Consider the following 18,519-nt stretch of genomic DNA (forward strand, 5'->3'; position numbering starts at 1 on the left):
CTCCGCAGATTCCATTACATACATAGTTACATACACGACGACCTAATAAAAGCGTGTTAATAATATAATATATAAATACTTATATACTCGTACATAGAAAACATCCATGACTCGGGAACAAATATCTGTGCTCATCGCATAAATAAATGCCCTTACCGGGATTCGAACCCGGGACCGCGGCGCAGCAGACAGGGTCACTATCGACTGCGCCAGACCGGTCGTCAAATATCTCGAAAAGCTATCTTAGAACCGGAGTTTCTCAGTTCGTAGTTATTAGAACCAATTAATAAACTTATTTTTGTTTTTTTTTCTTGTTTTTGTTAATAGATAGTGTAAAGTTCACCAAAGCATAATATCGTCACTACTTTAAAAAAACTTGTATCTTCGTCTGTCAATGAAAAGAAAATTGTAGTAAGCATGTATGGAATGCATGTAGACTTACTGCGTTTTAACTTTGAGGAGCAGCGTGAGATACGAGATTTTTTAAAGTAGTGACGATATATGTAATTTATGGCTCTTATAAGTTACAAGGAATTTTTGAGGGTATCACTTTCTCCATACAATATCAATTTTCCGCGACTTTAGTGATAAAGTGATATCGACACATAGACATCAAAGTCATAGTAGGTGGTCAGATTTTTAGTGGCCAAAGAGTCGTGTCCATATTATGAATATCCTAAGAAATATTCAATATCCGTAGGCAGGTATCGTAGCACTGATTTTCGTAGCAGTTACTCGTAGACTGTTTAAACTGACTGTGTGTTTGGTTCGTGGATCTGCACGTGAGGGATCCGTGAAAGTATTGTTTGTGTTGTGTTAATGTTTTATTTTATTTTTACAAAATTAGTCTAACATAGTTATTAAGGCCGTTCAGTTTAGGTTGAGAGAGAGGGACGGAGCTATGTAACTGCTATAGCTGTGTCCCTTTCTCTCAACCTAAACTGAACGTCTTTAGTACGTCATGGTAACCCCCCTGTACTCCCAAAATGGGGAAGGAAAATCACATGATTCACATGAAATAGCTCAAGTTTCATAGCACAATGCAGAATTTGTGAAACTTGTTACAACAAAATCTTCCATGACGCTTGGTTAACATGTATAGAGTTAGATTTCCGAACACCAAAATCTTAATAACAAAATTGAAACATTGTGATTCACAAATATAAAAATCAATGGTGAGAATGGCTTCAAACTATCAAATGTAAATCCAGTGATTGTAAAAAACCGGTGAAGTCAGAATTGAACAAACGTAGTGACACTGCGAGTGTAGTGTGTTTGGACAGACCATCGAGTGTGAATGCGACCAGTGGTAACGCTGAAAGTGAACGCAGCCGAGGCGCGCGAAGGAGGGTAGAGATCGCGCGCTGTCTACGCAACTTTGACATCCACCCGCCTTCGTCAGTTTTCCGTGATCATGATGCATGTAACTGCGTCGGAATATCGGGCGCTTGACAAAAATCAAAAAGGTAATCACAGTATTTATCCCGGTCAATATAAGTCTAATTACTCCCGAATAATTCAGCCTTCAAACGAAACAACGAAATCTAAATCTGTTCATCTGTTCGAAAGCTACACTGAGAGAAAATACAACCAGTTTTCATGTTCGTTCAACAAGTTTTTTGGTTAAAATAACTTTGGTTCAAACAACAAGCTACTTGTCATTTGAATCAATATATTTGAATCTGACTTTTCAACCTCATATTGTTTTAAATAACGGATAAACCGCAACAAGTCGAACTTGTTAAATTCACAATGCAAATTTCTCTCAGTGTACAATGCCACAAACAAACACATGATAGACAGACAAGTCAAACTTATTTTTAACCGTCGTTCTTGGGGTTACAAAATGCAACTTTAAAGTGCAAGAGAACCGTTACAATCTCTCATACCCTCGCGTGTTTGAAACCAATTTCGCATAGGCTTTATACGTTACCCCGATAAGATTGCATAAAGCATATACTTTACACTCTAAATTGATAGCTTCACGCAACTACTGGGGAATTGAAAATAAAGGGCATTTGATAATATGATTAACTGGGTATTAAATTGTTATGTTGGTTGGGAGACAGTCAATTTTGAAATAGTATTTTATGCAACAGGCGTTTAAAGGAGGTCAAAAAAGACGAATGGCTTAGGTAACAATTTGAGGCGATGCCGAAAACTGTTAATAAAGACACCACGAGTATTTATTGACTCAGTAAAACACCGTTTTGCATACAATACTTTTTCTACGATCTTGCACTTAGTTTTGAATAGTTTTATAGAATAACTTTCGTGAAATGCACACTGTTTCTTGTACTTTTCACTGCCAGAGCCTCAGGCAGCGCAGTTGTCCAAAGCCATTCCCCGCCGGCTTACCGAGCAGGCGTGCAGTATCGTTATAACATAACAATGCGTTGCCATGGTTACAGAAACAAACAATGCGTTTTAATTTTTTGGTTACTGCGCGCGTTCGCGGGATGCCGACGGGCGCTGGCTTTGGGGAATAGACTATTTTTTTTATACTAAATCGGTGGCAAACAAGCATACGGCCCGCCTGATGTAAAGCGGTCACCGTAACCTATGGACGCCTGCAACTCAAACAGTGTCACATGCGCGTTGCCACCCCATTAGAAACTTGTACATTCCCATTTGCTGTGTTAAGTACACGGCAAAAGGGAATGCACTTCATTGTAAACGACAGATAACTCTATTTGTATATGCGCCGATGTGTCACATTTTGCACTGACGTTATTTTATCTCAGTGCAAACTAAATAATTTAAACAAACTATTAGGTAATAGATTTTCACATTATCTAATCTTGTATCAGATCGTATAATGTGGAAACGATCTAAGTCGTTGTAATACTCCCAATTTATCTATCGTACTCGTGTTATCTATTAGGGTGCACTGGGGTAATTTCGAAGCACAGAAATGATCGGGTAATTTCGAAAGGGGAATCTTGATGTGAGGGAAATAATGGTGGTTTTTATGTGACTTTCAAAATTACCCCAATGCAGGGTGCATTACAAACCACAATCGTAGTCAAAGTTTTCTTTATAACATACATACTATACATACTATCACGCCTGTATTCCATAAAGGGGTAGGCAGAGCACATGAAACTACTAAAGCTTCAGGGCCACTCTTGGCAAATAGGGGTTAAAAGAAAACGAAACTGTGGCATTGCAGTGACAGGTTGCCAGCCTCTCGCCTACACCACAATTTAACCCATATTCCATAGTCGCCTTCTACGACACCCACGGGAAGAAAGGGGGTGGTGAAATTCTTAACCCGTCACCACACAGGCTGTTCTTTAGAAATGTGATAAAATCATGATTTCGTATTCAAAAACTAGACAGACAAATCTATAATAATACGTGATCGACAATATTTTCATATCATAAACGTAAGGACAATTCAAACTTACAATTTCATATCTAAATTGATTTAATTTTGTTATCATCTGTACGATAAGTTCAAGTGGCGTTCAAGCCGGTCGAGCTTATATGGCGTCAGTTCGGTATGTAACGATCTGATATTACCACGTTGTCAAACTGCTGCGTTTCGAGGTAGTTTCAAATATACTGCAACTAAATGTTGGAACAATATACCTCCACCTCTCAAAAACTTAAATATAATTACCAGTTTTAAATTAAGGGTAAAAAAACATCTTTTAAGTATTCAAAACATGCTACCTCCTGGTACTAGAGCCACACCGACATATTTATAACAATATTTATATTGATTGTATCTTAAAATTAATATTAAATTATTATAATATGTTTTTGCCATTTTATAAATATTTCTCTTTTTATATTTATTTCCTACTCGTACTCCGATCTTGTGACTATATATATTATATTATTGCGAACACTACTCCAAAATGCCATTCTACCATTTCTTTATTTCAGCACAATTTTCAAGCCAATCGGTTTTCGACTAACAGCTGTAAGGTGACAATATATCAAGGGTCTGCCTGAAAACCAGCGTTGTAGTTAGCATGCTGCAACATTATGCTGAGGCAAGCTCCTATTTAACCCACATGAATATTTTAATCTCACCTGTATAACTCATTTTCTTAGATGCTTAGTCTAGATTTAAGTTTTTTTACTTTATCAAATCCTAATGTAACACTTCATTGTTTGTAACATTTTCATGTGATGTTGAATAAAAATTTTCTATGTCTATGTCTATGTCTATCATTCGTGCGAACCTTCTCTTACTTGATAACTTAATTACCTTCTCCCACATACGTACTGACTTAGATGTTTTTATAATAAAATATTTGACTGTGTTTATCATACTGATTTAAACCTTCACGATTATTACACATCATTATTTTTAAAATCGGGACGCCATTTCTACAGTAGAAAAGTGCGTGAAGCCATTGAAATCAAAAAACATCGCAATTTCAATCGGGACGAAGGATTTAGGATCTCATCCACATGGAATCCTGTCATTAAGTAATAAGTGTAAGCCGAAAATAATATCGACAGTCGTTAAATCAAATATCGTCAGTGTTGTATGTCGACAGAGTAACATCCCTAGTGCGCAAACAGTTCAAGTTGATAATCAAAACCAAGTGCGGGTAGTTCGAAAAACTCGCGCGGCTGTCAGAAGGTGTTGATGTCATTTCAAGCCAGTCTTCTCCGAGACCACGGGGACAACGCCGTCCTTGAAACGTTGGAGGTCAGTTTAATATGTAGTTATACGCGATTAAGTCCCGATTTTAAAAATAATGATGTGTTTATCATTTATCTTAGGTATCTTATCTTATCTTCCTCATCGGTGCATGTATAGATACTGAGCGGCATCCATTTTTAACCGCCTTCCAAATCTCAAAGGAAGGGGTTTTCAATTCGTCTGTATTTTTTTTTTTTAATGTTTGTTCCTCGATATCTCCTTCGTTACTGGACCGATTTTGAAATTTTTTTTTTGATTGAATGTATATGCATACAGATTGGTCCCATTTTTCTCAGAACCCAGTTCTGGTGGTGGGATCCTGGAGAAATCGAGGGAACTCCTCAAATCTGAAAGGCATACATATGGTGATTTTTGTGTTTTTAAAGGAACAACATGCATTTATGTACGGAACAGTGACATTTGGTGCAGTGAAACTCCTGATGATGGTCAGAATGGAACTCCTCAAATCTGAACGGCACACTTATAGTGATTTTGGTATTTTTATAAGAACAGCATGCACTTACGTCCAGAACAGTGACATTTGGTGCAGTGGAACTGCTAATGATGGTCAGAACGGAACTCCTCAAATCTGAACGGCACACTTATAGTGACTTTGGTATTTTTATAAGAACAGCATGCACTCACGTCCAGAACAGTGAAATTTGGTGCAGTGGAACTGCTGATGAAGAGTGAGCCGCCCCTGGTTAGAGTTCCGTTCTGATAATCATTCTCATCTGTAGGTACTTCAGAATCATCCAAATTTCAAAATTGGTTCAGAAATGACGGAGATATCGAATAACAAACATTAAAAAATATACAGACGAATTGATAACATAATCCAACATTTGAAAGTATTTATCACCAGAACCCCAAAGGAAGGCGGTTTTTTTTTCTTAAAAATTATGGTTTAAGTTTTAAGGTTACACCATGACCAAACCGACGATTTTTATTTTTTATTGGTATGATTTGTAGGTGACAAATGATACTAAATTGGCTTCATTTTTAAATCAAGATATACGTTCGAAAAGGCTCTGGTTCGGATTATTCAAAGCAAAAGTTCCAATGTATCGCCGAACAAACTGCAGTGTGGAACAAGTTTCTAATCTAGACAAGTAGTTTCATTTGCAATATGGCGGCCGCTGTCACACCAACTCGAATTCACTCGTGACCAAAGACATATATAACTCCGTATAGACTGATAAAGTCTAAGAAAAAAACGTACCTCAGTACCATACAGAAAAAGGTACGGTGGCCTAGATGGCATTACACCTTTGGGGTAGGCTCAGCTAGATGGCGCTAAATACTAATATTTGACATTTTAAAACATATCAAGCTAAGAATATCCAAATTGTCAAAACTGAGGTTCAAAAGTTTTAAGCCTGTGTCAAGAGATGGCAGTCTATGCACTGTGATTACACATTTTACTTCAACAGTAATTCTTTATAATACTCGATCCTCTTTGCTCGTGACCGAAGAATTCACGCAACGCTTTTTTGCATACAGACATAAATTCAGTTATGTATTCTTGATGTTTTATGGTGCTCCCAGATTGATATTTTTGTGTGACAGGGACAACGCCATGTCATTGAAATTTGTCACACAATTAATTTGTAACAGTTAGTGGGAAGCATTGTTATATTGACGTTTTTTTTATGGGATAGGAGGCAAACGAGCAGACAGGTCGCCTGATGGTAAGCGATCACCACCGTCCATGGACACCTGAAACACTAGAGGTGTTGGAGGTGCGTTGCCGGCCTTTAAGATGGGTGTACGCTCTTTACTTGAAGATTTGAAAGTCGTATCGGTCCGGAAATACCGCAGGCGACAATTCATTCCACAGTTTAGCTGTGCGGGGCAGGAGGTTTCTGGAGAAACGCACAGTTGAGGACTGCCAGCCATCTAAATGATGGCGATGGAAATGTTGTCGCGTAGGGCGATGGCGGAAAGAAGCGGTAGGGATTAATCCGAACAATTCCTCGGAGCACTCCCCGTTTTACATTAAAGGTGTATCTAAATTGATTTCTTTTGTTTGTCTTGAGAGAGTGATCGTGGTCGTATGACAAGTGGCCACGGGACAAGTGACAAGTGCAAAGAAGTCTTCGGTGTGCACTGAAACAGTCTTCCTTCGTATTTTCACCCGGCCCAACAATTCTTATTTATTTATTCCACTTTACTGAATTGAACTTCAAATTATTTTTTTCATGCATCATTCAAGCAATTTTAATGAATTATTCGTTCCGGTCTGACAGGCGGTCGCTGAACCAGTCGTGCTCAGTTCCTGGGTTATGGCCGTTCTATAATCAACTTCAGGAACACACCCGCACCCAGTGCACGGCACGGCTTATTTCGTAGTTGAGTGTTACTGTTGCTAAACAAAGCCACAAATCTGGTTATCAATGTTCCAATGTACTAACAACCCACAGAACTATATTTAGATAGAAGAAACAAGTTCATCTATTTGTATAGGGGCCGAGCGTGTCAAATTTTGTACTGAAGTTGTTTCTTGCCTGTAATTTTAAATATGTCTCAGGCTCTTGATTGTTCATAATTTTTGTGTTGTTGCAATTGAAAATCACGTAACGAGGCATTTTTTATGTTTTGATTGACTTCAACTTACAAAAATTGACGCCCGAAAGCTGCAAGCTGCGATTAAAGACGGACAACTCAGTGGATTTCACTGAGTTCATTTGACACGCTAAGTAGATACGTTTGCTTGATCTATGGTATATATGACATCTGTGTAACAACCTAACCACAAAATTAAAATTTTGAATAAGCCCCCGAAATAGTGGACCGATTTTCATGAAACATGGCTACGAACACTCCCGACTAACTCAGCTTTCAAACAAAAAAAAACTGAATCTAAATCGGTTCACCCGTTCGGGAGCTACGATGCCACAAACAGACACACACACACAGACAGACATACAGACACGTCAAACTTATAACACCCCTGCGTTTTTGCGTCAGGGTTTAAAAAATGTGATGTTGAGTTATGAGTTCCACGTTTGCAAGCTTTGATTCTATATTATATTCATTTTATTAACCCCCGACGCAAAAACGACGGGGTGTTATAAGTTTGACGTGTCTGTCTGTCTGTCTGTCTGTCTGTCCGTTTGTCTGTCTGTCTGTGTGTGTGTCTGTCTGTGGCATCGTAGCTCCCGAACGGATGAACCGATTTAGATTTCGTTTTTTTTGTTTGAAAGCTGAGTTAGTCGGGAGTGTTCTTAGCCATGTTTCATGAAAATCGGTCCACTATGTCGCGGTCGGGGGTTTTTTCAAAATTTTAATTTTGTGGTTAGGTTATGAGGAAATTGCTTTGGAAACATTGCAGCTATATATCATAGTTTGAAAGATAACTAGGGAGTGACATGACCTGTATAATTAATTTGCTTAATCTCGTGTTAAAAATATATCTTTTTTTTAAGTTTTTGTAAGTAGCAAAGACATATATAACTCCGTATAGACAGATAAATTCTAAGAAAAAAACGTACCTCAGTACCATACAGAGAAAGGTACGATGGCCTAGATTAATATTTCACATTTTAAAACATATCAATATGGGCCAAATTGTCAAAACGGAGGTTCAAAAGTTTTAAGCCTATGTCAAGAGATGGCAGTCTATGCACTGTGATTATACATTTTACTTCGACAGTAACTCTATAATACTCGATCCTCTTTGGTAAGTAGTTACGTAAATAGAAACTCAAATTTTGCACCTTTGTGTTCTTATGTAAATTAGATGTAAGTACTTAGTGGGCGTCTTATGTCGCCGCCTCAATCCGGGCAGGCTGAAAACCAGCGCTGAAACCCGCAAAGGTGGGGCTCCAGCACATAGCTGAGACTGTCCACTTGTCACGTAGATTGTAAGGTATTTTTTTCTCATATTGTATAGGTTGCATAATATAATTTTAAGATATAAAGTACTGATTGTAACGACCAATTTTTTTTTTTTAACTTTGGAAACAAAGAAGCAAACTATTACATCAACAAAAGAGATAATTTAGGTAATACATAGCCAAAACAGTTTCCACTTATAATTAATAACATTTGTGATTGCTCAGGCAAGACTTAAGTTATTAGGTTACTAACATATGTATTTTTTAACTATATTATTAAAGAATATACAGTATTTTCAAACTATACTGTATATATATTTACTATATTTTGAATGATTCACCTTATTCATAGACGTTATATTGACCGGGATATAGACCGTGATTACCTTTTTGATTTTTTGTCCCTTTCGCATCACACCAATACGTTGGAAAGGTAAAACGGTCTATATCGGTCAATATAAGTCTAATGTGTATGTATTTATGAATACTACACTATTACACTATACGAATATAAAACAGAAGCTAATTCTTAGTATGACAACTTAGATATTTTTTAGCATTTGTTGTGACAATAAAGCATTTATTTTTCTATCTAATTGTATTTTTTACAAGTGTCCATGAGGCCTAAGTAGTTACAAGATATGATACGATAAGTACACTACAATACACTACAATGATTTTAAAACATCCTGAACCACCTCAACGTTTCATTTTACTATCATTCAGTAATTAATCCAGAGTCAACCCTTGCTTTGAGAAGGGTTCTGACGCGCGATAAAGTCTCAGGTGACTTGAGGTCAAACCCTCCTGTAGACATTACAAAAGTTAAGAAAATCTAGTGCTAATTTTTAGACGACATTCTAATGACGGGAAACATTTTTTTAGTTCTTGACACTTAAATAGGAAAAACGGGATACGAATGTACCAGAGTCGTTAACTTTTATAATATTGTCTACAGAAGTGACGTTTTTACTAAATCTTTTTACTTAAATTATGGCCTTACAACAGACCATAATACTTCCATCCCCGTATGGCATAGTACTATGGGGCAACTATGGGTTAAGGACGCTGGTCGTACTAAGCCTAGGAAGATGGTTATTTAAGAAAATAGGAGTGATTTCGGTGAAATAGTGAGATGGGTTAATCATTACATGTTACTGTTTAATTGTAGGTATTATAGATTCGATTTCGTGGTGCAAATTGAACTTTAAATAATACTTTACTTGTTTACTTTATTTGTTTTGTCTCCACTGTATCTTTTGCTGAGGTGTGCCAATAAAGAGTATTCTATCTATCTACTTTCGTTTGTTTTACGTTTTACAGTATTGAATTCTCATACATCTCGATTGATATTTTTGCGTTTCGGGATACATTGTTATGTGAACGCATTGTATCATAGTTAACATTAAATTTTTAACAAATCGTATAAGTAACTAGCGTTTTCCCGCGGCTTCGCCCGAATACTAAAAGTAAAATTATTCATACGTTGAACTTTGGACCCCCCCTCTCAACCCCTTTGGATGTGAATTTTGAAAAATCCTTTCTTAGTGCTCCTCTACACCTTATAAGGAGGCTACGTGCCAAATTTGGAATCTCTAGGACCAGCGGTTTCGGATGTGCGTTGATATGTCAGTCAGTCAGTCGGTTTCTTCTTTTATATATTTAGAAGATATCGTCCAAACCTTGACGTCAATTTTTTTTTAGATTCCTCATATCATGGGCTATCAGAATATCCCCAATGTAAATTGGCCGATTTTTTGTTCTTTTCGTGTTACGTAGCGTATGGCTATTATCTCTCTCTATCGTTTTTACATATTATGACGAAGCCAGTTGCGTTGCGTTCGCCAAAGAGCATTGAAATAACTATTTCAGACACACAAATGATTGACAATCTCTCTTGCCAACTTTCACGTCTTAGCCAATAGGGATGACGACTACATGAAAAAATGGCATTCTGTTTCGTCAGTTATATCGTCCAAAAATACTGAACACATCTCTCTCTCTCTCTTTAGCCTGATTCTACCCTTCGGGTGTAGGCCTCCTTCAACATGCGCCACTCGTCACGGTTTTGTGCGATCTGGAGCCACTTTTTCCCAGCTGTCCTTTTGATATCGTCCGCCCAGCGCATCTGCGGTCTTTTTTGACGGCGTTCTTCTCCCCATGGTCGCCATTCAAGTAGTCTTTTATTCCAGGAGTCGTTTTTACGTGCTATATGGCCAGCCCATTCCCACTTCAATGTTGCTACGCGTTTTATCACATCAGTGACTTTGCTCTGTTGTCTCAGCCACCTGTTCGTTTTACGGTCTCTCAATGTGACTCCAACCAGTTTTCTTTCTATCGCCCGCTGGGCAACATTTAACTTGTGTAGTATTTCCTTAGTGAAGACCCATGTTTCGGCTCCGTAAGTGAGAACAGGCAGAATGCATTGGTCAAATATTCGTGCTTTTTGTTCAGCATTTAGGTTCATTTTGAAGGCGAACTCTAGATTGGAGTAGGCTGCCCAGGCTAGTCGTACACGTCTGTTGATCTCGTTGGTTTGATTTTGACTTCCAGTTACTATCTCTTGACCCAGATATACATATTTGCTGACGGTCTCGATGGCGATATGAACTCTGATATTCGCTTTGCCACCTGTATTGGTCATAACTTTTGTCTTGTCTAAATTCATTTCGAGGCCGCACCTGATGGAGGCATCATTGAGTTCTTGGATCATGCATTGTAGTTCAGCCGGGTCACTTGCAAACAAAACAATATCGTCAGCAAACCGCAAATTATTTAAGCGGTTACCATATATATTTAAACCACGGTTCTCCCAGTTAGTGCTTCTTAAAATGTCTTCTAACACTAGGGTAAACAATTTTGGTGAAAGGGTATCACCTTGTCTCACGCCCTTCTCGACCTGTACTTGTTCCGTCAGTGGAGGCAGGTTGACTTTTAAGGTGGCCTTGTTGTACATATTTTGGATTAGAGCAGTGTATCGGTGATCTATACGTGCATTTTGTAGTGATTCTATGACGGACCATGTTTCAACACTGTCGAATGCTTTTTTGTAGTCTATAGACTACAAAAAACTGAACACATATTTTTCACTATTTCTTATTAATTAAAATATACAAAGACATAGAGCATCAAAGTTCCGGAGTGACGTCTATGTACCTAGGCGTGACGTCACGCAAAATTTCAAAGCACTGTACCGTCATTTTTCGTTAACGAGAAAAAAATTCCAGTCATAATCTAACTGACGGACTAATTAGTTTTTTTTAGTCGTCTCGCTTATTATATCCGCTCACAGGTTTAAAAAAATCTCTTACAGACTTATTCATGTTTTTTTTAAGTCTACCTTTTGACTAAACACTTTTACGTGACAGTATTTAACGGGCATTCTAGTTTACCATTTAATTCTGATCATTGCCGTATCAGAACAATCTACACGGCCTCACACAAAGCCGTGAACAAATTGTGTTTTAATTCTTCTGTTCACGAAATACCAAGTTCTTTTCCTAATGCTTACATAGTATTTGCCTCTATGGGCAATAAGTATTTAGAAATTCATAAAAAGAAAATTAGTAAATAGTTTGCTTCAATATTTAGGAATTCTTAAAAGGTAGAAATTAGGACTATATTAGGGTCCAAAATAATAATAAAAATGCCCGTGTGATGACATTTCACCACTCCTTTTCCTCCCATGCATGTCTTAGAAATCGACTGTGGGATATCGACACTACGTTGAAAAAATCTCGTATCTCACGCTGCTCCTCAAAGTTAAAACGCAGTAAGTCTATATGCATTCCATACATACTTACTACAATTTTCTTTTCATTGACAGACGAAGATACAAGTTTTTTTCAAAGTAGTGACGATATGTGTGGTAAGTAAGCAAAATTATGACATTGCCGTGACAGATTGCCAGCCTCTCGCCTATGCCACAATTGAACTCATAAGTGTTGATTTTTATGATACCCATGAGAAAAAATACTAGCTAAGCCCTCGGCTATGCTCGCTTTCAATTTCGTAAATTGCGGAGTGCTCCATACAAATTTCCATCCCCCATTTTAAAGAAGTGGGGGGTTCGAAAGAGACAAAAAGTAAAGTAGCCTTCAACTACCTCCATAAAAAAACACGTCATTTGTCGCTCCGTTTTGCCGTGACACATACCCATTTATAAAATCATATACTATATGGATGTTTTTTGTAAGTAGCTACTTGTTTTTACCGCGGTTTCTCGTACACCCCAGGAAAAAAAAGCACGTCATTCAATTATGAAAAAACTCGCTCGACAGTCGTCTTAACTCCCCTTAATTCCATGAAAAAAGCCCTTTTCCTTCAATTTATTTAAATTTTTGAACACTCCATACAAATTTCCATCCCCCGTCGAAAGAGACAAAAAGTAGCCTATGTCACTCTCCATGCCTTAAACTACCTACACTTAAAAAAACACGTCAATTCGTCGCTCCGTTTTGCCGTGAAACATACACACACACACCAATTACCCATTTATAAAAATATATACTACGGATGTTTTTTGTAAGTATAGCTACTTGTTTTTACCGCGGTTTCTCGTAAACCGGTCGAGAAACGACCGTACACCCCAGGAAAATGAAAGCGCAGCGAAATCACTGTCATTACCCAGCAATTATAAAAAATGACTCGCTCGACGGCCCCTTAACAAAAAGTCTTAACTACCCTTAATTCCTCACGAAAAAAGCCCTTTTCCCTCATTTTTTTAAATTTATGAGGTGAAAAAAAGGGACAATAGAACAAAAACCGTCCATTAGGAAACGTGACGGCGAAGAAGTGAAGTTAAAGGGTTCCGTATTTTAATAATCCCCTTGAAGGCCAAAAATAAATTTGGCATAGAGGAGTAAATAACGATGCCCTTTGTGCTTTTTTGTGATAAAAAAAGGTCATTGTGTGTGAAACAGGAGTTATTCTCTGAAGTACTTAATTTGAAAAAAAAAAAAAGGTAGGCTTCATCAGGGAGACACAGCCGCGATGGATAACGTTAAACGTTGTGTGGACCACCGCTGAGGAAGGCAAAATTATTGTTCTGCGAAGGCCCGGAGGGTCTCTGTCTGCACGCGAGCATGCCGGCCGGATGCAGCCTCGCAGAACAATAATAAAAGTGGAGTTCTGCTGGGAGCCCGGAGTCCTGACGCCTCGCGTGCGGGCCGGGCCTTCGGTCCTACGCGGAGCTCGGCCTTCGGCCTTCGCTTGGTTTCAAAGCTCAGCGTTGGGCCTCCGGGCCCTCCGAATCGCTTTTTAGACACTTTTATTATTGTTCTGCGTGAGCACTGTCTGTCCGGATAATTGAAGGGATGGAGAGTGACATAGGCTACTTTTTGTCTCTTTCTTACGCGAGAGAAGCCGCGGGCAAAAGCTAGTGCTATCGATAGTGTAAATGCCCTAGAAAATACCTGTGTGTATGTAAGTTTTATTTTACCGTTTAGGGGCACTATTCTGTTTGGTAGGCTTAGTAAACACAGGTTGCAAACATTAAATCTTATACTTTTAAACGAGAAATTCTTGTATATTTATTTATTTATTTATTTATATATACCGACGATCTCGGAAACCGCTCTAACGATTTCGCTGAAATTTGTTATGTGGGGGTTCTCGGGGGTGAAAAATCGATCTAGCGTAGCCTTAAACCCCGTAAAACGCGAATTTTCGAGTTTTTATTTCGCGTTAGTAAACGTAAAATATTGTCGTTAATTTCGCCGCGCGCGCATCGATTCCGCTTAGCTCAGTCGTACGAGGTCGGTCTAATGAACGCAGATAGATCGTAAGTTTCAGGGTTTCGAATCCCGGCCAGAAATTAAGTTTTTTTTTTGTCTTTTTTTTTACTTTGTATTTATAAGAGTTTTTTTTTATCTAAAGAAAAATAGAACCGAGCGAAGCTCGGTCGCCCAGATGTTTTTATTTTAAAGGTGGTAATAAAATATTCATTTCATTTCATTTATTTGTTGTAGTCATGTACAATTTACATTCAATAAATAAATAAATTCTGAAAATTGAAGTATTCAAAATTAATGAGTAAAGACTAAAAGAGCAGCAAAATTCTTTATTAGCCTTAAATTGAGTTGTGTGAAAAATGGCCCAACATTTCGGGTTACTAAAATATTCCTTCTAAGATTCCATTGTTCATTTCATTCTTTATGGGGCTTAAAATACAATTTTTACGGATGAAAAACAGAATTAAGTTATTTACGAAATATGCTTTGTGTTTTAAACGGTTGTGACATGATTTATTATCGGAAATATTGCTTTTGCTGTGCCAACGTCACAATAGTAAGCGCTGCTTTGTAAGCGTATCCATATTTTAAATAAATATAAGAAGATCCATACCATCTCATACATTAAAATTAAAATTTTGAAAAACCCCGACCGCGACATAGTAGACCGATTTTCATGAAACATGGCTAAGAACACTCCCGACTAACTCAGCTTTCAGACAAAAAAAACTAAATCTAAATCGGTTCATCCGTTTGGGAGCTACGATGCCACAGACAGACACACACAAACAGACAGACAGACAAACGGACAGACAGACAGACGGACAGACAGACAGACAGACACGTCAAACTTATAACACCCCATCGTTTTTGCGTCGGGGGTTAAAAAATGCGACCGCTTAAGAACGCGCATACACTAACACCAACACATGGATGGCGCCACAAAAAATGTCTTGTTTTCAATTACACTTGTAGATGGCGTCACCTTTGACATAGATTTATGGCTCGAAAGTAACACTTAACGCCAATCTATAAGTAATCGATGGCAACAAGGCATTTTTTGTAGCGCCATCTATGTGTGGTGTAGTGTAAGCGCGTTCGTAGGCGGTCGCATTTTAATGTTTGGGATGGTATGATCTTCTTATATTTAATCTATGGCGTATTGTAGCTAGCTCTCGCTCTTCTGTAGGGGCGCGACAGAGACAGACTGCGTTACGATCGGTGTCTAGCCAACGTTACGATTGTCACTTCGGTGAGGTCGACAGGAATGAAAATTTCTATTTGTTATTTTGGACTTAAATGGTTTATTAGCCAACAAAAGTTGGACAGATGACATGGATTGGCCTGATTTTAATATTAATGTTTGCTTTCTTGTTTCTAATAAGTAACAGTTCTTGAGAAAATTGGAAGTTGTCAAATAAAAGGTGATTCATAATATTGTCTTCGGTTACCGCGATAGTTACTAATGAAATAAACTATGGAAACGGATATATATATTTGTGGTCATGGTTTGTAATATTAAATTTCTTGTATGTGGGTAGTTTTTGCACATTGTAATTTTTCCTCAGTCACCCGTTGACCACGAACGCTGTAAAGTGTTCGAAACGTCGGGATGAATAAAATTATAAATTCATTATACGCGATTTAATCCGTTTCCATAGTTTTATTTCAAAAGGTGATTCATTTTGATTTGAAATGCTTAAATGACATATCATCCTTTCTTGGTAAGTCATCATCATCCTCCTTGCGTTGCGTTATCCCGGCTCATGGGAGCCTGGGGTCCGCTTTGACAACTAATCCCAAGATTTGGCGTAGCCACTAGTTTTTACGAAAGCGACTGCTATCTGTCCTTCCAACCCGAAGGGTAAACTAGACCTTATTGGAATTAGTCCGGTTTCCTCACGATGTTTTCCTTCACCGAAAAGTGACTGGCAAATATTAAATGACATTTCGCACATAAATTCCAAAAAACTCATTGGTGCGAGCCGGGGTTCGAACACGCGACCTCCGGAACGAAAGTCACCCGTACTTACCGCTAGGCTACCAACGCTTTTACAATGCATATAATGTATTAATGTTTTCAGTACAGATGGTGCTTTTTTTACGCACTAGTGCCAGAAGTGGTTCATTATATATCAGGTCGAAACTTCGGAGGGCCATCTGTACTGAAAAATATCGTACGATACACGTGCGAAAAGGAAATTCGTAACTCGTGTCGATTTAAAACACTCCCTTTGGTCGTGTTTTAATTTATCGCCACTCGTTTTGAACTTCCTTTTTTACGCACTTGTATCGTAAAATGTACTATTAATTGTTTTCTTTCAACAATCATTTGCACCCCTTTGCACTGACGTCTCAGTATGTATATTATTATGTATGATCAATGTGTATGTTCCCTTGTATTACAATTTAAACATAAAGCTCCTCTAAACAGCCTTAACGTTCTTTATCAAGCAGTGATCAATTATCGTGAAACACGGGGTCAAAAGCCGGAAGAATTAAATTATTCTGTTCCTTCGGCCATCTGGCCGCTTCCTAAAATTCGTAATTGAGAGGCAAATTCTTCGTCTGCGGGAATATTTATAGAGTTCATAATACCTCCGTCTAATTATTCTTATTTAAAATACATTAGTCGAGTTGCACCACGTTTGTTGGATAAACATAAGAAAGAAAGAAAAAATATTTATTTGGTATAAAACATATAACAAGATACATAAATGCATGAGAATCATTAGGTACTGTTATACCAAATAGGATGTCGCTCAGCGTAGACCGTATCTAAGAGACACGGCACTGATTTTCTGGGCACCCATAATTATAACTAAACTAAAACTAAACATTATCGTCATTCTAGCTTTATTCTGGCATTCTCCACGGCTCATGAGAGCTTGGGGCCCGCTTTGACAGACTGATGATCTAAAGATTTGGCATATTCACTAATTTTAAGATTGCGATCTGACCATCGAACCCGAAGAGTAACTAGGTCTTATTGGGATTAGACTTTTCGCTGAAGCTGCTTTTCGATGAAGGAAATCATCGTGAAGTAACCACCATGTTTTCTTTCAGCGAAGAGCAATTGGTAAATATCAGATGACATTTCGCACATAAGTTCCGAAAAACTCATTGGTACGAGCCGGGGTTCGAACCGAGCTAATATTATTATTTTACGGTTTTAATTTAGAATATGTTTTATCTTATATTTTGTTATGTATTGACGAAATTAAAGAAAAAAATAATGGAGCTTATATAACAACCCTCTGATGGGCACAGGCCCACAAGCCCAATGCGGATTAGATACCTTTGAATTCCTTCGCAGATATTGTATGCAGGATTCTTCGTGATGTTTTTTTTTTTTCAATTCTGCACCGTTCGTCCGATTTCCCATTCGTCTAGTCAGTCTTCATTCGTCAGTTTCTCAGTTCGTCAATGTTATGGTTTGTCAATTGCTCTGTTCGTCTGGTACCCATTTCGTCAATTGCCCAGTTCGTCTAATTCCTCGTTCGTCTAATCTGTTCCCATTCGTCCATTTATCAGTTCGAGAACTTTCTGGTTCGTCAATAATTGACATGTCCTCAATTTCGTTTGTCCTATTCTTCCATAAGGCGGTTAACGGTCAGCCAAAACACTACTATTAAGATTTTAAATTAAATTAGCATACTTACTAAGTGGTATTATCATCTCTATACCACATCCCCGACGTATCTTATGACCTAATTCAGAAGGCGGGCCGACCCAACGTAACAAGGTTGGAACCTTCATTTGAAAGCTAAATTTTTGTTCTTTTTTAACATCTTGTAGTTTCCAGCTCTTGACCTTTTGAGGGCTTTACAGGGGTCTGTTTATGGGGTTTTCATAGTAGAAGAACGTATGTATGTATGTATTGCCCGTGTGGTGACGGGTTAAGAATTTCACCACCCCCTTTCTTCCCGTGGGTGTCGTAGAAGGCGACTGTGGGATATGGGCTAAATTGTGGCGTAGGCGAGAGCGAGAGGCTGGCAACCTGTCACTGAAATGTCACAGTTTAGTTTTCTATCAACCCCTTATTTGCCAAGAGTGGCACTGAAACTTGAGTAGTTTCATGTGCTCTGCCTACCCCTTCATGGGATACAAGCGTGATTGTATGTATGTATGTAAGAATGTATGTAAGAAAAAGACGATTGTGTACTAATCCTTCAGGTGGCTGAGCTACAAGTTGCATAGTGGATATTAAGTGGCGCGGCTGTTTTATAAAACACTAGCTTTTGCCCGCGGCTTCGCACGCGTTGGAGAGAAACAAAATGTA

Source organism: Leguminivora glycinivorella, chromosome 20 (genome assembly GCF_023078275.1).
Source record: "Leguminivora glycinivorella isolate SPB_JAAS2020 chromosome 20, LegGlyc_1.1, whole genome shotgun sequence".
In the NCBI taxonomy this organism is placed as follows: Eukaryota; Metazoa; Arthropoda; class Insecta; order Lepidoptera; family Tortricidae; genus Leguminivora; species Leguminivora glycinivorella.